Here is a 22,204-nt window from a genome sequence, read left to right as displayed (position 1 = left end):
AGCGTTGATGAGGTAAAATGAAGAATGATTCTAGAAATAAGCATTTCTTGGTGAGGACATGGGGAAATTGGACCCTCATGCATTGCTGGTGGGACTGTAAAATAGCACAATTGTGGAAACAGTTCTTCAACAAGTTCAGCATTAAAGTTACCATATGACAAGGTAATTCCACTCTTAGGCATGTGCCCAAAAGAACTGAAAACATGTCCACAGCAAAACTTGTACACGAATGTTTATAACAGTGTTATTCGTAATAGCAAAAAAGTGAAGCAACCCAAATACCTATCAACTGATAAATGGACCAATATAATTGGTATATCCATACAATGGACTATTACTCAGTCATAGAGGGGAATAGGGTGCTGACACATGCTGCGATCAGGATGAATCCTAAAAACGATGCTGAATAAAAGAGGTCAGACACACAAGGCCGCGTATTGTGTGGTTCCATATATGTGAAATGTCCAGAATAGGCAAGTCCATAATTAGTGGTTGCCAGGGGATTGGGATTGGGAGTGGGGGAGGAGGAAATGAAGAACAACTGCTAACAGGTTTATTTTGGGGGATGATGAGAATGTTCAGGAATTATAGTGCTGATGGTTTCATAACCTTGGGAATGTACTAAAAACACCAAATAATACAATTTGGAATGGAGTATTTTAAGGTATGTGAATTATATTTCAATTAAAGAACCCACAAAGTCCTATTGCCTGAAGATTTAATTAGAGAAGGTGGGTGCCTCCTTAACAATGAGGTATACCTAGAGATGTAGCTCATGTAGTGGTAGAGGGTGTGCTTAGTAGTGTGTGGGTTCAATTTCCAGCACCTGATAAAAAAGATACATTTATAATACAAAGTTTACATTTGAGGAGGACATAAAGAGAGAGTTTGGTGGAGATGCCTAATTTGCAAGGTCTTGCCTGGTGTTAGATATTGATGACACTTAGTAGGACCATTTTATTTGCACTTACTATTCAGAGCAGAGCATTTTCATCCCTATGTTCCCTTAATGCTCTTATTAACAACCCAGCAATACTATCCCCGCTAACCACCCTATAAAAGTAACCTCATTAACCACCCTATCGTAAGAACGACCCCATTTTGCAGATTAGAAAGTGCAGAGAGCGGAGCAGCTGGCAAGTGGCAGAGCCAGATTCTCATCTCAGTTTTCTGACACTGAGGCTGATGTTTTCCCCATGTTATGAGCTAACTCCTCAATTTTTAGAAGCGTTTGATTTTACCTCAAAACTTCTGCTCTCATTTTTACTGTTAGAGAAGAACTCTTCACAGAACCATGCTTATCAGTCATACTTAAAAACTGTTCCCTTTCCCAAACACCTTGAATCACACTACTCGTCTCATGTCCAGAGCAAAGCTGCTCTTCATTCAGTTCAGCAAATATTTATTTAGCACCTTCAGTGTACAGATACTGTTCTTGGAAGTGGGGGTACAGCAATTAAATTAAAACAAGGCTTTAAAAATTGTTTTCAAGGACATGGGAGGGAGAGGTGAGTGCACAACAAACAGCAAAATAAATGTTAAGGGGTGGAAAGTTCTGTGAATAAGAATAGAGCACAATTGCATGCATATCAAGTTCAACAAGATGCAGAACAAAATAGTGTGTTGCATACATACATACACATTTGTGGTTAAAAGGATAAAGGGAACAATAAACAGAATTTGGAATAATGATTACTTTTGGAATAGAAGACAGATGGGTCAGGGAGAGGTACAAAGGATTTCAAAGAATTGGTAGTATTCTGTGAAGTTCTGAGTCTGTGTGTGTGTGTGTGTGTGTGTGTGTGTGTGTGTGTGTGTGTGTTTTCAGTACTGGGGATTGAACCCAGGGGTGTTTAACCACTGAACCCTTTATTTATATTTTATTAGAGACAGAGTCTCACTGAGTTGTTAAGTGCCTCTCTAAATTGCTGAGGCTGGCTTTGAACTCCCAATCCTCCTGCCTCAGCCTCTCGATTTGCTGGGATTACAGGTGTGTGCCACTGCACCCGGCTTTGTGTGTGTTTTTAATACATGAAGGATTTAATAATATTTTAAAATCTTAAAAGAATAAATTGGTCTTTCGACCAAGCAACTTAACACATATGGAAATGTGTACATACGTTTACCTAAAGATGATCACTAGAAGGTTTGTAGAAGTTTTTTCCCAATATTGCAAAACTGGAAACTACCCAAATGCCCACCAATGGTTGAATGAATAAATTGTATCATATTCACACCATGGAACTCCATAGCCCACGAGAATGAATGGACTGAAACTACACAAATTACATGAGTGAATCTCACACCTGTTGAATGACAGAAGGCAGTTGCAAAAGAGGCCATTCTGCATGATTCCCTTTACATAAAGTACAAAAACAGGTAAAAAGGATCTATGCCATTAGAAATTAAGATGGGCACTCACAGGGGAAGCATTGAGGCTGAACACGAGGGGCACTTTGTGGGGCTAGTAATGCTGTTTCTTGATCTGGAAGCTGGTGTTGTGCATGTGTTCAGATTGTGAAAATTGAACGAACCACACACTTACATAAGACAACTTTCTGTATATATATTTTTAAAAATCGAATAAGAGAATATAGACAAGGTGGGGGTTTTCATCAGCTTTCTTGCTGCTGAAACTAAAATTGTACAATTGTAGAGGAGGAAACGTTTATTTGAAGGGCTTACAGTTTCAGGAGTCTTAGTCCATAGAAGGCCAGCTCCACTCCTGGGGGCTCTAGGCGACGCAGAGCCTCATGGCAGGAGAGTGTGGCCGAGGGAAGCAGCTCACATCATGTCAGGAAGCATAGAGAAAGAGTTCACTTGCCAGATACAAATATATATACCCAAAGCCATGCCCCAATTCCCAACTCCTCCAGCCGCACCCCAACACTTCGGTTACCACTCAGTTAATCCCTATCAAGGGATTAAATCATGGGTTGCATTAAGACTCTCACGACCCGGTCGTTTCTCCTCCGAACCTTGCATTGTCTCACTTGAGTTTTGGGGGGACACTTCACATCCATACCATAACAGTGGGTGTGCTATTTTCTATCAGGTGAGCAGAACTGTCCTCTCTGTTGAAGCGACAACTGAGCAGAGACCTTAGGAGATGAACTGTGCAGGTTTCTATCTTCCTGAGTGAATATTCTAGCGAGTACTTGTTGAGTACTTATTTTGTTTTAGACTGTGAGTTCCCAGATGGACCCAGCTTGCCTTTGGAATTTCACCATATTTAGTGTACAATGGAGCACAGCATGCTGCTAATCTACAAATTGGATGTATATTTTTTCTATTTTGAACTCCCAGTCACTCCCAGGATGATTCTTCTGATTTTAGGAGACTTCTTTGGTTTTCTGGTCTTTAACTGTCCTTTTACCCTTCCACTGTGCTTTCTTCTTTTGAAAAGGAGAAAATAAATCCTAGGATGTGAGACAACATGTTTATATCCACTTAATCAGCAAAGCTGTCTTCCTTCTTGTTCAGGCAATTTTCAAAGGTTCCAACATCTTCTCTCAGCCAATACACGGTAGCCTGGCTGAAAACTGCACACTCATTTATTTACCCCTTCTTCACTCTCCACACATGCACACAATCTTTGCTCCATAAAAGCCTAAGGGGACCTACATCTGGAGTGTGCATTCACCACACCTCTGTGCAGGCATTTGCTTGTCTACCTCACTTAGAAGCAGAGCAGCTTGTGGGTGGGGGGTTGTAACACGTCAACATTTTATTCCCAACACACATTACTATTAATACCGTAGTCTCCAAAAGTGCTGCCTGAAGGGGCACGACAGAGTTCAGAAAATCAGGGAAGTAGCTTTGGGGTTGAGAAGTCTGTTGATGGATGTTTGATGAGGTAGTATTTGGTACTCGGAAAATGAGAGAGAAGGAAATTAGGTGTGAGAGGCAAGGAGCACTAGTTTCAAAGCAATATCCTCAACCAAACAAAAATAATCCAGATTGAAAAGAAGAATGCTAATGGAGGCCTCAAAGACCAAAGACACAAACCCAACAGAAACAAGCCATAAGTTAACTGCCGTACAAGTTAACCAGTGTTCTCCAGATAAATAGGACTAATCAGACCATCCGCTTATCTATCATCTATCTGTCCATCCTTTTAGACTATTGAAGCATTCAGTTTTTTAGTTTTTTTAATTTTTTGTCTTAATTTTTTATTAGTGCATCATAATCATACATAATAGTGGGATTCTTTGTGATTTATTCCTACATGCACATAAGTTAGTTGACTTCATTGCCCTGAATCTTTTCTTCCTCCTCCTCCCTCCTTCTGCTTCCCTTCCTCTTCTCTACTTGACTGCCTTTTATTTTCATAATCTATTGATTTATTTCAAGGAATGAGCTCATTCAATAATGGTAGCTGGCAAATCCAAAATCTGTAGGATAGGCTGTCAGACTGGAATTTCCAGTAAAAGTTGATGGTGTAGTCTTGAATCTGAATTCTGCAGGGAAGCATGCTGGAAACTCAGTAAGGGTTTATATATTATAATCTTGAGGAGACTGTTTCTTCAGGAAACCTGGGTCTTTACTCTTGTGACCTTTAACTGAGTGGATGAGGCTCACCCATATTATGGTGGTATGTTTGTCAGTTTTCTACTATGGTGAAATACCTGAGGCAATTCACTTATAAAGAGAAAATGTTTATTTAGATCATTGTCCTGGAAGTTCCTGTCCAGAGTTCCCATTGATTTGGGCCTCTGCTGAGAGCACAGGAAGGGTGGACACAGGGAGAACATGGCAGAGCAAACCACTTCCATCATTAGTGAGGTAGCAAAACCCCTGAGAGACTGGGATCCTACACTTCCTTTGAGGATACACCCGAGTGGTCTAAGACCTCCCACTAAGTCCCACTTCTTAAAGGTCCACAGCACCTCCTAAGACTGCCACCCTGGGGATCACACCTTTAACATACGGAAATTTGAGCAACAGTATCCATATTCAAACCATAGCAGATGGCTGACCTGTTTTATTCAAATGCTGTTGGCTTAAGGACTATTCATCTGAAAAAAATACCTTTACAGTAACTGCTAGACTAATATTTGATTAAACAGCTGGATACCTGATCCTAACCAAGTTGACACATAAAATGAATTGTCATAGCCACTAGTCCCAAAGAGGGTGTGTGCCCTTTGAATATGTTGGTCTCTGTGGTAGCATTCATACCTGGGCCTGCACTCTTAGACGATACCTCCCAATGGTTCTCTCTTTATTTTACCTTATCCCTCCCACCCAGGAGCATTATGAGATAATTGAACAAAAGGGAAGAAATGTGCTTTGCTAGGTATGCATCTTAGAAGAAGCATTGGTGAACCAGAAGGGGAAGGGACATTTGGGAGCCTGGGGCCTGTTAGCCCCTGTGAACTCCCAGAGCCTGTATAATATTATAGAATCTACTTCCATGGGTCTCAATACCCAAGTGGAAACAAAGGCTACCTGAGGTATGCAGGTTCCCTCAGAGACCAGGTTCACTTCCTCTTCTCAAGTTCAGCAGTATATGAGAAAATAAAGAGAGCAGAGTTATGGTTCCCAAACTGTGGCATAATTAGAATAGTCATATTTAACAAATGGTTGCTTTTAACAGACATTACAAAGCAACATGATTTTAATAGTCATTCAATAGTTATAGGTTTTATAAAATCAATCCATGGGGTATATTGATGGTCCCTTTCCTTGACATTTAATATGGATCATCAATTTGAAATTATTAAGAGACTTTTTTTGTTTGTCTTTGAGGGTGTTTCCAGAGAATATTGACATGTGGGACAGCAAACTAAAAGGGGTGACCTACCCTGAATGGGGGTGGTGCAGTCCAATGGGCTGGGGGGCCTGGATGGAAGAAGAGTGGAGAAAGGAGGAAGTCAACATGGATGCAGGTGCCATTTTTTCTCTCTCTTGGGTGCTGCTTTGATTGCTGTTGCTTTTGCCTGAGGGTATTCAACTCCAGCTCCTCCACTCTTTCAAAATGGACTCAGATCAGTGACTCTCCAGGGAGTTCTCAGGCCTCCAGTCATGGTCTGGGACTGCATCACTGGTTCTTCTTCTTCCGAGGCTCCAATTCTTGAACTGAACAGCTACTTGCTCCTCCAGTTCTCTAGTCTACAGACGGCCATTATGGGACTATCCAGTTTCTGATTCTGTAAATCAAACTATTCTGTTGGATTTGTTTCTCTAGAAAACCCTGACTAATATAGAAATTGGTACTGAGAAGTGGGGTTATTACTGTGACTAACCTGACCATGTAGTTCAGCAGCTTTGGCAATTGGTTTGTGGGAAGAATTTTGAAAATGCAAGATGGAAAAGCTTTAGAATATTGCCAAGTGAAACTTAATTGGTGGTTCTGGTGGAAGCTTAGAAGACCAAAATGCCAATAAGCATATGGACTGTGCTTATGAGATTTCAGAGGGAAATGAAGACTCTATTGGGAATTAGACTAGAGGTTGCTCATGTTGTATCTGGCAAAGAATTTCTCTACATTTCCCCCATATCCTAAGACTTGGTGTGGTTGCATTTAAATGTGATGGACTAATTAATCTGGGGGAGGAAATTTCAAAGCAGCACAGTATTCAGTCAATGTCATGGATATTGCTGACAGCTTTTAGCCAGGTTTACTTTGAGAAATGGGAGCAGAAAGCAGAGCTAAAATATATATAAAAAAACTTGCAGTTTGACCAGAAAAGTGCATGTAAAGCTGGGACCAAGAAAGCTGTGCTTGTCAAAGAGATTACAGCTCCTAAAGAGATGCTAAGTACTTTGCACACAGACAATATGAAAGATGCCTTAAAAGCATCTCAGGGATTTGCAGGAGCACACCCACTACAAAATACATAAGAGAAAATTCCTTTGAGAAGAGATCATAGTGGCTTCCTAATCACACAGGGGATGTAGGAAATTTTTGCACCATGCTCAGAGACTCAGCTGTAATTCCAGGGGGCCTAGGTATTGTGGGAGCTACCAGCAATCCTTGGTGTCATCCATGTGGTGCTGGTTCTTCAGAAATGCAGGTTTGAAGATGATATGTGGTATGGGATGATAAGGGGTCAGGGAGACTTCCACCGAGACTTTAAAGTAAGGCATGGGAGGCCAGGCAAAGTGTAGCAGGATCAGAGTCCTTGGGGGGGCGATATGAGAAGCTGTGAAGGTGAAGCCAAAACAGGAAAGGAGACTCCAGGAATTAAGATATGCTAGTAATGTGGACTGTTTGCTGAGAACAACTGCCGACTGTGGAGAGAGCCAGGCTAAAAGACAGCCCATGTACACTACAACTAGCAAGGCCAAAGGGGTGGGACTGCCCAAGCCCTTTGGAGAGTTCATCAAGTGACCATGTGTTTTAGATGCTCTACACAGTTACCAGGCCTGTTTGCCCAGGCAACTTTTGGTCCTATTTTGGTTCCATCCCTTCTTTCTGTGTCCCTATTCCTCTCCTTTGGAATGAGAATATTTAATCTATGCCACCATACATTGAATATGTATAACTTGCTTTTGATTTTTACAGGGGCTTACAGCCAAGAGTTTGACTTTGGTCTCAATGGAGACTTTGGTTTTGGGCAATGCTAAAACTCTTAAGATTATGGGAATCTTGGAGATGAACTAAATGTATTTTTCATTTGTGAGATAGACATGAGCTTTTGGGGGCAGAATGTTACATTTTGGATTGATATGTGCTTCAAAAGCTCCTGTTAATGCAGGAATGTTCAGAGTTGAAATGATTATATTATGAGAGTTGTAGCCTAATAAGACCATCCTAGTTGAATGGACTGACTGAATAGAAACTGTAGGCAGGTGGGAATGGCCGGAAGATGTGGGTCACTGTTGACCTTCCCTAGAAGGGTGCATCTTCCCTGTGGCCCTTCTCTCTCTCCTCTCTCTCTCTCTCTCTCCTTTCTGACCTTGCCATGTGTTGAGCGACTTTCCTTCACTGGGCCCTTCCCCATGATGTGCTGCCTCACTTTGGGCCCAGAGCAATGAGACCTCTGAAACTATGAACCCCAGCTAAATTTTCCTTCCTCTAAGTTTTTCTCGTTGGATATTTTGACTATAAGAATGAAAAGCTCACTATAACAGGCCCTGAACCATTGCAATGCATCTATGGTTATAGGGTGTTGGAACTGAAGTAGTTTGCATAGTGGATAGAAGAAAAGAAAAAAGAAAAGAAAAAAAAGTATAGTAAGTTATTGTAAACTGCAGTCATTCCCTCTGTGTTGATGAATACCAGAACTTACTCTACCTTTTCCAGTTACAGATTCAAATTCAACTGAATTTATAGTTCCTTCTAGAACCTGAGTTATTTCCTTGGGACTGGAAAGAATTTGTTTGATCATTACTGAGAACAACTCCAAGTCAGGTACTGTTCTAGAGACTGTGTATAGAATAAAAATCTGTACACTTACGGAGCTTATATTCTAATGGATAAACACAGAGAAGAAGAATTAGACACACAAAAAGTAGGTTTGAAGATAATATGTGGTGTGGGAAAAAAGTAAAAGTAGAACTGGATGGGGCTGGCATACAACTTGGTGGTAGAGAGCATGCTTAGCATGCACAAAGTCCTGGGTTCAGTCCCTGGCACCAAAAAAAAACGTGGATCTGAATGACTAGGTTCCAGAATGTGGAGACAGGGAAGCTGTGCTGCAGTGGTACCCAGGGTGATTGCTAGGAGGTTCCCAGAGATGAGTCAAGCTAAAGAATGGAAGAAAGTGAGGGAATCAGCCTAGAGGAAATCTGGGGGAAAGCATTCAAGACAGAAAGAACAGCAAAGACAAATACCAAGCGTGTGTTTGTGTGTGTGCAAGCACAGTGTACCTGATGGACTTGAGGAACTGCAAAGAGGCCAGTGTGGTAAAGCTGGAGGATGGGGGATGGAGCACAGCAGGAGATGAGCTCAGGGTGGTTAATGGGACCAGGTCATGTAGGGTTGTATAAAAATGTAGCTTTTACTCTGGGTTTTAAAAAATTTCAACTTTTATTCATTATTCTGCCTCTTAAAATCCTTTGTAGACAATTTTATTTTCCTAATTGCATTCTTCCCCATAAAATTTTGATACCATAGATAAATATTTGTTTATGTGCTGTGGCCTTTTGGAGGATATTGAAATATCTGACAATTTTTTTTCACAACAGCTTGTCCCCCAAAAACAATTTTCGTGCCCTGGAGGGTGATGTTGCTCTCATGGAGAATGCATGTTGAGTGAAGTGGTGAGTCCCTGGGGAGTTGGGACAGAGGAACGGAGTGCTCTCACTTCTATATTTTACTTTATTTTATGATCTCACTTTAAAAAGCATCATTCTGGCCATTCTGTGGAGTAAAGATGATGCAAAAGTGGAAGCAAGGAGAGGAGTTAGGAGAGAGACTGTGGTGGCAGCTGGATGTAGTGGTGCACACCTGTAATCTAAGTGACTCAGGAGGCTAAGGCAGGAGGTTTGCAAGTTTGAAGCCAGTCTGGCAACTTAGTGAGAACCTGTCTCAAAATAAAAATAAAAAGAGCTGAGAATGTAGCTCTGGAGTGAAATGCCTCTGGGCTCTATCCCCAGTACTAAGGAGAGAGAGAGAGAGAGAGAGAGAGAGAGAGAGAGAGAGAGAGAGAGAGAGAGAGAGAGAGAGAGAGAGAGAGAGAGATAGTGGTGATGTAGACTATGGAGGACGGGAGTAACAGTGGAGGTAATAACAAGGAGTTGGATTATGAGTATATTTTGAAGGTAAAACCAACAGAATTGCTTGATTTAGGACAAGGAGACAAGAATGATTTTACATGGAAGACCTGAAACTAATGCTACTAGGAGAAAACTCGGGGAAATCTCTTCAACATTGGTCTCAGCAATGATTTTAGATAAGACACCAAAAACAAAAGCAACAAAGTAAAAAATGAACAAGTGGGACTACGTAAAATGAAAAACTGTTCCGCACAGCAAAGGAGACAAGCAACAAATAAATGGCAATATATAGAATTGCAGAAAATATTTGGAAACCATATATCAGATAAAGGATTAAGGCCCAGAATATATAAGGCACTCATACAACTCAAAAACTCACAGAACTCAAGTACTCCAATTAATGAATGGGCAAAAGACCTGAATAGACACTATTTTCCAAAGTGGACTTACAGATGGTCAACAGGCACATGAAAAGGTACTCAGCATCACTAATCGTCAAGAAAATGCATAGCAAAACCACAGTGAGATATCACCTAAAACCTGCTTGGAAGGCTATTAAAAACAAAAGCTAAGGGTTGATGAGGGTGTGTTCAAAGGAGAACCTTATGCACTGTTGGTGGGAATGTAAATTAGTACTGCCATTATGGAAAACAGCAGGAAGTTTCCTTGAAAAATTAAAAATAGAACCACCGTGTGATCCAGCAATCCCACTATTGGGTACATAACAGAAGGAAATAAAATCAATATATTGAGGCAGTATCTGCTTTGCTGTTACCAAAAGTTCAGTCCTCGTCCAGATGCCAATCCAATAATGAGGACAAGGTTTTGAGAAAGGGGAAAAAGAAGTTTTATTACTTTGCTAGCAAAGGAGAAGCACAGGGGGCTCCTGTCCCAGAGGCTCCTCATCAGGGGGAATAGGGGGCGTTTAAAACGGTGATTCAAAGGCTACATTTCACATGTTCTCTGTTGGAGCTGTAATACACTTGTTAATTTGGTAGATAGTCACTTCTGAGATCTTCTGGTGCCGTCCCCAAAGTCTGAATTACTTCATTCGTGGATGTGTGCTCAAGGACTGATAAATCTACCTAGGATGGGGAAGAAAGGTAATCCTGTTTCCCTTGAGATTAGGGAGGAAAGAAACATGTCCTTCTAAAAATAAGTCACATGACAATATATAACGAGGTGGGGTGATAGGGGGAAGAGAAGAATGAAGGAACCTTGGAAGGTGTAGAGGAAAATGGGGCGGGAGGGGGTGGGGGAAGGAAAGATAGTAGAATGAGACAGACAGTATTGCCCTGTGTATATGTATGATTACATGAATGGTGTGAATCTACATTGTGCACAACCATAGAAATGAAAAGTTGTACCCCATTTGTGTACGATGAATCAAAATGCAGTCTGTAAAAATAAAAAAGGTTTTAATAATAAAAAATAAAATAAAATTAATTAATTAATTAAAAAGGGCTGGGGATGTGGCTCAATGGTCAAGCATCTCTGGATTCAATCCCCAGTACCAAAATAAATAAAATTTAAAAAAAAATAAGTCACAGTGGCAGAGTAGTTAGGGCGATATTCAAAGCATCAAATGGACCACTGTTACATTTCCATGTTCACGGCAATATTACTTATAATTGATATCCAAGGTAGAAATCAACGTAAATATTTATTGACAGATGAATGGATTAAAAAGTGTATTATACATATAGCTCATTATTTGGTCTTATTAAAGGAGATCCTGCCACTTGCCACGTCATGGATGAACCTGGAAGACATTATGCTAGTGAAAGGAGCCAGACACAAAATGTTAAAATACTGTGGGATCTCATTTATATGTGGAACCTAAAAAGCAGAAGTCAAATCTACAGAGATGGAGAATACAATGTTTACCAGAGAGGCAGGAAGAGGGAAGGAAATGGGAAGTTAGAGGTCAGAGAATACGAAATACTCTGGATGTAGGATGATCATGTCTAGATATCAGTGTTCAACATGAGGACTATAGTTAATAAAATGGCATTAGATTTGGAATTTTCTGCTAAATGAGAAGGTTTTTCACTGCACTTGCCACCAATCCAAACTACACTAAAACAAAACAACAACAAAAAAGTGTAATTAGGTGAGATGATGGTTGCGTCAATGTAAAATTAACCATTTTACTATTTACATGTATCCCATAACATCAGGGATACACAATAATGTTTATTTATTTTTAAAGTAGGTTATTTGCAACATGGGTGGAGGGCTTTATGCCAAGTGAAATCCTTTAGATAAGGACTGTATGGTCTCCCTGACATGTGAAATTTAAAATAGTCCAACTCATAGAAGCGGAGGGTTGAATAGAGATTGGCAGGGATACAGGGGAGGGAAATAGGGAGGTTGTGATTAAAAGGTATGAAGTTCTAGTTGTGAAAGATAAATCAGGTCTGGAGATGGATACAGCAAAATGAGTATAGCTAATAATACTATGTTGCATTACCTAAGATGTAGTAAGCCAGTAGATCTCTTTTTAAAAAAATTTTTTTAGTTGTTGATGGACCTTTATTATTTAATTTACTCATATGTCATGCTGAGGATTGAACCCAGTGCTTCACACATGCTAGGCAAGTGCTCTACTACCAAGCTACAGCCCCAGTGGGTAGATCTTATGTTAAATGTAATTACCAAAAACAATAATATAATGAAGGGGATGGATGGAAACATTGGGAGGTGATGGATATATTATGGTGGTGATGGTTTATAGCTGCACATGTACTCATCCCCAAACTCACTGAGTGGTATATATTAAATATACATATATTTAATATTAAGCATACATATATGTCAATAAAACCTCAATGAAGTGGTTTAAAATTTTTATCATGCTATTAGATAAATTACTCTATTTCTAGTTTTCCAGAGCTTTTATGTTTTAAAATATGTTTGTTAAAAATGTTTCATTTTGGGCCGAGGTTGTGGCTCAGTGGTAGAGCATTTGCCTCACATTCTTGGGGCACTGGGTTCAATCCCCAGCACTGCAATAAATAAATAAATTAATTAATTAATTAAAGGTATTGTGTCCACATAGGACTAAAATTTTTAAAAATATTTCATTTTTTTATAACTTTATTTTATTTGTTTATTTATTTACATGGTGCTGAGCATCGAACCCAGTGCCTCATATGTGCTAGGAAAGCATTCTACTGCTGAGCCACAATCTCAGTTCCTCATTTCATTTTTAACAAACGTATTTTAACGTATAATAACAATTTTATTATATTGATAATAAAATAAACATGGAGTATTCTGGAAAAGAAAAAAAATTAGACAAATTTATGGAAATATGAATGAAGTATGAGCTTTAATTTTTTAAAAAAGTTTCATTTCAGAAAATATTGTTTTTGCATCCACTTGAATAGCCCTTTCTCCTAGTTATTCAAGAAGGTAGATAGCTCGATAGATTTCTATTATTTCACTAATTATGGTCTCCTCTAATAAATTCAAATTGATCACAGGATAATTGTGATCTTTAAAAATGAAGGTGAAGAAGCAGATGAGGAAGGGGAAGGAGATGAGGAAAACGATCCAGACTCTGACTGGAAGAGGGATCAAACCCAGCACAGTGCAAGCAACAGTGAAACCGGATGTATGTGACCTTGAGGAAAACTTCTGCAGGTGATAGTCTAGATGTAACTATTATTTATTTACAGTCTTAGGTTGTTGTATTTTCTTGGTAGACTTGTTAATTTTTTTTTTTAAGGAAAGGAATGGATATTTTAAAGACAAATGTGTTCTACCTAACATTTTGACTACAGTTTTTCTATGGTATCTGTTGAATGCACAAATTCTCTCACCCATGTTTTCTCATTGATACAGTTTGGTTCTTCTGGAATGTTTGTATCATGTAGCTATTGGAGTACCACTATAAAGACTAACACCTGTTAAAGTAAGCCGAATGTTTTTTGTTTGTTATTTTTTCCCTGAAGAACCAAAGTAGTTTTCAGTTGACGAGTTTAAGTCTCCTTGCCTAGTTGTGTTTTAGTTTATTTATTATAGAAATGCAGTGTCTTTTTTACTAATATAACTCATTATTTGAGAGGAAGAAAAAAACCCATAACAAACCATGGTTAAGAATTTCCAGTAAGACCAAACCTGATAACTACTAGGATTATTAATGGAATACAGTTAATTATAAGGAAGTCTAACTCATAATATAGTTATTGGTTACCACAGGGAGATGAATAAAACCATTTTCAGAAGGTCATTAATCTGATATGTGTACTTGTAAATTTAACCTCTATTAACTAAGCATCTTTTCTTCGTGGTAGGGTCTACCTTCTGCTTTCCTGAAAAGGATGAATTTACATCATTTGGTGAGCCTATTTCAAGTTTTTATTGTTTGTTTGCTTGTTTTTGTTTTTGCAGTCTAAAATAAAAATATCAAATATTTTTTAAAAGTTGTTGAATTTTATTTGCTAATTTTTTAAATTTTTATTTAAAAAAATTTTTTAGTTGTAGATGGACACAATATATTTAATGTTATGTGGTACTGAGGATTGAACCCAGTGCCTCTCCAATGCTAGGTATATTTGCTTTTATTTTATTTATTATTATTATTATTATTATATTAAGATTTTTGAAGGAGATTGACACAATATTTTACTTTTTTCTGTGTTGTTTACCTTAGCTAGGGGTTGGTGGCCAGCTTTTTGCTAGCTTCATGAAATGGATTGGGAAATAATTCTCTTTTCCAGTGTTCTGCAGCAATGAATATGGCACAGGAATGGTTTGTTTTTAGAACTTACAAGAGAATGTACCCTCAAGACCAATTATGCCTTTCATCTTTCTTGATAGTATATCTTGAATAACTTCAAAAAAATCTCATTTTAAATTTTTAATCAGTTCAAGATTTTTAAGTCTTCTAAACCAGTTTTGGAAATTTTCTAGAAAAATCACCCATTTCTCTAAGATTTTCAAATGGTTCAGCACAGATTTGTTTATGTAATTAGTCTTGCTATAACATAACATGTGCAATCCTAAAAATTACCAAAATCATGCTGTGGAAACCACTGAGCTTATGGAAGAATGGGATTAGGGCTGTAATACTCAAAAACTTTATCAGTGACAAAATTTTTAAAAGATAGTAGCCTAATTAAACCTAATAAAAATAGCACTGATTTAGCTGGGCTCGGCGGTGCAGGTCTATAATCCCAGTGGCTTGGGAGGTTGAGGTAGGAGGATCGAGAGTTCAAAGCCAGCCTCAGCAATTTAGCGAGGCCCTAAGCAACTCAATGAGACCCTGTCTTTAAAATACAGAAAGGGCTGGAGATGTGGCTCAGTGGCTTAGTGGTCCTGGGTTCAAACCCTGGTATGGAAAAAAAAGAAAAAAACCCACTGTTTTATACATCTTACCTGCTTATGATATATGCGAGTACTATAATAGAAATGACATGTCATGCTTTAAGACCTGAACTTTGCTTCTAAATGTGAGCATTTAAACAGTTGTATCTTGAGAACTATTGTGGCATGGTGGAAGGAGAATTATATTGGGCAGAAAGTTGTAACACCAGATGTGAGTGCAATTCTTGAAAACAATATTTCTATAGATAATATTTATAATAATCTTAATATCTAATCACTATTTGCCCCAAGTTCCTGTTAAAGTTAGCAATTGCTCATATTAGATGTTTCTGTTCAAATTATTGTAGAGTTTCTCTCTCTTGATCGAATCCATGCTTACATCAGCTAAGAAACAGAAAAATAGCCTATGGTGAAATGAATAAAAGGATGAACAGGAAATTTCTAAAGAAAAATCTTTGTATACATGTGACAGACCACACAATGAACCTCTTTAGTAATCAGGGAAATGTAAACTGAATCCACAATGGGATTCCATTGGAATTCATTGGGTTGGTAAAACCTAGCAAGGTTGATAATACTGTTAAAGATGTGGAGCAAAAGAATTCACCATTGCTGGTGGGTGTATAAACAGTGCAATTACTTTGGAGAACAATTTATCAAGATCTAGAAATACTGGATGTTATGGTTTAGACATTTGGTGTACCCCCAAAAGCTCATGTGTGAGACAATGCAAGAGTTTAGAGGTCTTAACCTAATCAGTACATTAATCCCCTGGTAGGGATTAAACTGGGTGATAACTGAAGACAGTTAGGCTGTGACTAGAGGAGGTGGGTCATTGGGGGCATATATTTTGTCTTTGTTGAGCAAAGGTCTCTCTCTCTCTCTCTCTTTCTCTCCTTCCTGGTGTGGTGTCCTGAGCTGCTTTCCTCCACCACTCTTCTTCCATGACTTTTTGCTTCATCTAGGCCCCAGAGCAAGCAATAGGGCAGGTTGCCTATGGACTGAGACCTCTGAAATGAAGAACACCAAGTGAACTTTTCCTCCTCAAAAATTGTTCTTATCAGGTCTTTGGTCACAGGAAAGAAAAAGCTGCCTATAAAAAAAATTGGTACAAAGAAGTGGAGTCATTTCTATGACTAACCTATGTGGTTCAGTTGTTTTTGGAGCTTTTTGGAATTTGTAGGAGGGATTTTGGAAAGTTTAGCAATGCAAACTGGAAAAGTTTTAGGATGTTGTAAGTACATCTTAGACTGTTGTAAGTGGCCAATTTTGGTGGGAGTTTAGAAGACTAGAATGCTGATAGGACAGTGGACAGTAAAGACTGGGCTCATGTTTCACAGGAAAAAGAGGACACTATTGGAAAATGCACTAGAGGCCACTCACATTCTGTCTAAGAAATTGTTTACATTTTCCCCATGTCCTGAGACTTTCTGTGAGGGTGAATTTAAAGGTGATGGTCTTCCTAATCTGGTTGAAAAAATTTCCAGACAGCATAGTATTCCAGTGGTGGCATGGGTATTGCTGTCAGCTTTTAACCAAGTTTATTGTGATAATTAGGAGAGAAAGCAGAGCAGAAAATTTGGAAAAACTTGCAGTTTGGCAAAAAAACTGTAAATAAAACTGAGGCTAAGGAAGGGGTGGCTGTTAAAAATATTGCAGCCACCAGAGAAATGCTGTTAAGTATCTTACCCAAAAAAATAGGAAAGATGGTTTGAGGGCACCTCAGGAACTGACAAGACCACATTCATTTCAGGCTCAAGGGTATAAAAGTAAAATTCCTTTGATAAGAGACTATGGAGGACTTCCTGCTTGCACAAGTGTGGAGAGCAGTGACAGAAAATGGGAGAGCAGTGACTGAGACTGGGGGTCTCTGATGACCTCATGGCTGTGGCCACCTGGTGCCTGGGAATGTTCCTGTGCAAAGGCACAGAATGCCTAGATGCTATAATAATGCCCTGCATGAGGAAGCTCTGCAGAAGAGTCTTATCAGCCTCAACCTTGATCTCAGGCACATAGATTTCAGGAAGAGGAATTCTCATGGTAGACAACCAGCATGTTTCACCAGCTCTGCTACTCCTGAAACTGACTGCTTAACAGTAACTTTAAACAAGGGACTTCCTTGAACACTACATGAAACTCCCAGCATTGCACTTTGCAACTGGGGATTGCAACTGGTTTCAGAGATGTTTCTAGTCTCTGTAACTTTTGGAGTACAAAGAATAATGCTTCCATAGTCTTTAACCTGATAATGAGACATATAAATAAAGATTGTTGCTGTAACTCTTTAGATCTGCTTCTCTGTCAGAGAGCAGAACTCCACCTGATCCCAGGTTTATCTTCACAATCTGTATGTGTGAGTCTTTATTTTCTAATCCCCCATCACCTCTCACTGGAATCACAAATTTGGCTGCACTGGACACAACACATAAGGGGGACTAGAAAGATTTTTCACCATGCTCAGCCACCCAGGCACTCAGTGACTGCTGTAGCTGTGGTCCCTACTTAGTTACTGTTTGAGATGGTGGCAGGCCCTGATGCTTGGTTCTGGTTCTGTAGGAATGCATCATGCTGCAGTTAGGGGGTCACGGAGGCTTCCACCAAGATTTCAAAGGAAGGCCTGGGAGGTCAGGCAAAGTAAGCAGGGTCAGAGTCCCTGAAGGCATCCCCTGAAAGGGTGATGCATGGAGATATGAGAAGGAAGCTCAAGCTGTAGAGGAGACTCCTCAGATTAAGAAATGCCAATAAACGTGGGATGTCTGCTGAGGAAAGCAGCAGGAATTGAGCACAGACAAGCTGAGAGAGGCCATGTGGACTGCAATCAGCAAAGCCATAGGGGCAGACCTACACAAGCCCTTTGGAGAGGACATTGTGATACTATGTGCTCCAGATGCTGGACAGGTAGCTCCAGAACTTGTTTGTCCAACTGGATTTCAGTCTTGCTTTGGTTCCATCCCTTCTTTATATGCTTCTATTTCTCCCCTGTGAAATGGAAATGTTTATTCTGTCTTTATATATTGGCTATATATGTAACTTGCTTTTGAGTTTTACAGGGGCTTACACTGAGAGTTTGCCTTGAGTCTCAGAGGAGACTTTGGGCTTGGACTTTGGGGAAATGCTGAAACTGTTAAGATTATGGTACTCTTGAAAATGTACTAAATGAACTTTGTGTTGCAATATGAGCATGAGCTTGGGGGACCAGGGGCAGGATATTATGGTTAAGGTGTGAGGTGTCCCACAAAAGCTCATGTGTGAGACTATATAAGAAATTATAGGGGCTGGGGTTGTGGCTTAATGGTAGAGCGTTTGTCTAGAATCTGAGAGGCACTGATCCTCAGCACCACATAAAAATAAAATAAAGGTTTTTTTAAAAAAGAAATTTTAGAGCTGAAATAATTAAGTTATAAGATATTTAACCTAATCAGTGCATTAATCCCCTGGTAGAGATTAACTGTAGGTAGGAAGGGTGGGGTTGGAGGAGGAGGTGGGTCATTGGGAGCATGCCTTTGTGGTATATATTTTGTTCTTGGTGAGCAGACCTGTCTCTCTGCTTCCTGGTTTGATGCCCTGAGTGGCTTTCCTCTGCCACACCCTTCTGCCATGATGCCTCACCTTGAGCCTCAAGGAATAGAGATGACCTTATAGATGGAGACCTGAGAAACCATGAGCCCCAAATAAACTTTTCCTTCTCTAAAATTGTTTTTGTCATGTCTTTTGGTCACAGCAAAGAAAAAGCTGACTATAGCAGAAATTGGTACCAAGAGTGGGGTTTGAACCCCATTAAAGACCTGACAAGAACACTGTGCACATATTGCATGAAGTTGAGTAATTCTACTCCCTTGAATAAATTGTACACCAATCCTGTTTGTCTGTGGTGCTGGGAATGTAATTGAGGACCTTGCAGATGTTAGGCAAGCACTCCACCACTGAGCTGCATCCCCAGCCTTTGTACACACAAAATAATTTTAAACATATCATGCACAAAAGAAATGCAAGAATGTTCAGAGCAATGTTTTTTACAAGTGTGAATAAATTAAATATGCATCACAAGGACAATAAATCAATTAACTATTTTCATTCAACCTTTTACTAAACGGCAGTTATAATTAATATAGCTGTATGCATCAATATGTACAAATCCCCAAAACAATGACATTTAAAGGAAATATAGCAAGTTGCAGAATTGTATCTTTCAAATAAGGTTGAAAACATGCAAACAATATGATAACTATTTAATAATACATATTTGTATTGTAAAATGATGAGGAAATGCTTGGAAATAAAAATATAAAATTTAAGACAGTTATTTCCTCTGTAGAGTCAGGGATGTAGATTGGCATGGAGAAGGGTCTAGTTGAAGTAGGCTTCAACTAGATGCCATGTATGGACTATGTTTTGGACTAGGTTTTGTACTATGGAAAATTTCTGTGGAATACATTATTGCTACAATCGATAAAATTGGGATAGGGGCCTTTAATTAGATAAAAGTTGATTTGTGTCCTGTAGTTGTGTGAGAGAATATTCTTGTGCTTAAGAAATATGTACAGGGTAAAGGGGCATGATGTATGCAGACTACTCTGACATAGATTTTTGTCTCTAGAAGAATAAAAACCAAGAGAGACCAACATGGCATTTGGGTCAACTTTTCGTGTACAGCTGCACTGACCAATATAATGATCACTAGCCACATGTGACTATTGAACATACTGAAATATACACAAGATAAAGACAGAGATGGCACGGCAGATAATGAAAACTATAAGGCAAATATTGCAAAGTGTTAGAGGTTAAAAAGATTACAAATTGAGTTTGGGATTTAGCTCAGTGGTAGAGTGCTTGCCAGTGTGAGAAGCAGAAATTCCAGTAGTCCATCTTCAGAATACAGTATTTAATTACTTGGGATATAAGAAAAGCAGCTAGAGGGGAGAGCAGAACGGGAAGTTACAAGCAGGTAACAACAGAGTATGAAGAATTCGCAGCCCCTTGACTAGCAGGAGGTGAGAGGGAAGGGGCTGACCTGACCCTGGGATAAACTGAGTACCTGTCAAAGTGCACTCACAACCCAAGAAGGAAGGCCTTCCTGCCACAAGACCATAGGAACATTTCTTTAAGTAACCCAAGAGGAGACAGTAAAACCTAGGTGACATTCAGGAAGACTATACACCCATAATACTCAGCCTATCAGGTCCCAGGGGAGGGACCTTGCACACTAGGGAATAAAATGCTGATTGTCACTGCTCTGGGCTGTGCCTGCTCACCCAGAGGCGGACCTTGCCAGACCATCACTAAGAGCCTCAGTTTTTTCTTTCTTCAAGTAGAAGCAACTTGGATGAACAAGACTGTGAAGAACAATGTCTCAGACCTTCCTTCAGTTTGAAGCTCAGCAATTGGAGATCTTTTGGGACACCTACCATTCTCGACCCAAACAAAACAAGTTTCTTGGCCTTCTTTTTTTGTAGTTATTTAATTTTTACACACCTGACTTTACCTAAGCCAGGTCAATCATGCCTCAGGGCTGGCATCTCTTATACTGGAATATCCCTTACCGTATTTGGTGAAAAATGCATATTTAATGAGTATTGCACATTTCAGAGAAATTTCAGAAAATATTGGTTTATTTTACATGAGGAGAGCATGCTGCACTAAAATCTTAGTTGACTGAATCTTGAATAAAATTTGAAAACTCTTATTATATTTCCATGCCAGTAAAGCTAACTAGATTTTGACTGAGTATAGCTTTGCGGATAAATTTGGTGAAATATAATGGGGAAAAAATGAAGTATAATTCAAGTAGAGATTTTGGTTCCACTATTCAAGTAGATCACTAGGGATAAAGTGACATTTTAAGTATAGCTTCTCTTTCTCTCTCTCTCTTTTTTTTTTTTTTTTTTTTTTTTGGTACTAGAGATTAAACCAAGGAGTGCTTTATCACTAAGCTATATTCCAGTGCTTTCTATTTATTTTATTTTATATTTTTTAATTTTGAGGCAGGGTCTCACTAAGCTGCTTAGGGCCTTGCTAAATTGCTGAGGTTGACCTTGAACTTGCAATCCTCCTGCCTCGGTCTTCTGAGTTGCTGGGATTACAAGTGTGTGCCACTATGCCCAGGTAGGTATAATTATCTTGATCTCTGATTATTTAGTTTATTTAAGAGATGTGAGGGTTTTTTTTTTTTTTGCATTTGATCCAAAGAAACTAACTGAGACTTTCTTTTTTTCTTTTTTCTTCTTTTTTTTTTTTTTGTAGTTGTAGATGGACAGAATGCCTTTATTTTATTTATTTATTTTTATGTGGTGCTGAGGATCGAACCCAGTGCCTCACACATGCTAGGCAAGCGCTCTGCCACTGAGCTACAGCCCCAGCCCCTCTTTTTTTCTTTTGAGAGAAAGTATTTTACTATGTTGCCTAGCTGGCTCCAAACTCCCAGGCTCAAGTAATATTCCTGTTTGGTCCTGCTGAGAAGTTGGAACCACAGGCATGTGCCTTCATACCTGGCTGAGCCTCTTTTTTTTTTTTTAAAGAATTTCTATACCACTTTTTCCTATTGCTTTAAATTTGATTAATTTTACTTAGTTTAATTAAAAATGTACATACCCAAAACAAGTCATATAAATGCTTATAAAATCATGGTGAGTTGGACCTCATTATTAACTTAATCTTCATGTGGATTCTTGTACAACATCCCAGAGTTAGGTAGGAAAAACAAACCACAATTATTTTTTACTTCAAATATATCCAAATTAAAATAACATTCTTTGATTTAAAGAAAGTAAGGGGGGAGGCAAGGAGAGAGAGAGAGAGAGAGAGAAATGTACATACCCTACTAACCTGTGAAGTTGAAAATTTCAGCCAGGCTTGGTGGTGCACGCCTATAATCCCACTAGCTCAGGAGGCTGAGGCAGGAGAATTGAGAGTTCAAAGACAGCCCCAGCAATTCATCGAGGCCTTAAGCAACTAAGAGAGACCTGTCTCTAAATAAAATATTAAAAAAAAAAAAGAGCTGGGGATGTGGGTGAGTGGTTAGTGCCCCTGGGTTCCATCTCTGGTACAAAAAGAAGGAAATTTTTTGGATAAACTTTGGGCATTGAGGCACAAATTATAGAAAATTATAGAAGTGCACCTAAAGCTAGAGTTAGTGGTTATTGATTCTTCAGTCCTGATGTGTGTCTGTCTGCCTCATGGTAGCTCTTCGGCCTGCTTCCGAAGT

Source organism: Sciurus vulgaris (genome assembly GCF_902686455.1).
Source record: "Sciurus vulgaris genome assembly, chromosome: 18".
Taxonomy (NCBI): Eukaryota; Metazoa; Chordata; class Mammalia; order Rodentia; family Sciuridae; genus Sciurus; species Sciurus vulgaris.
Note: the sequence above shows the minus strand (reverse complement) of the source record.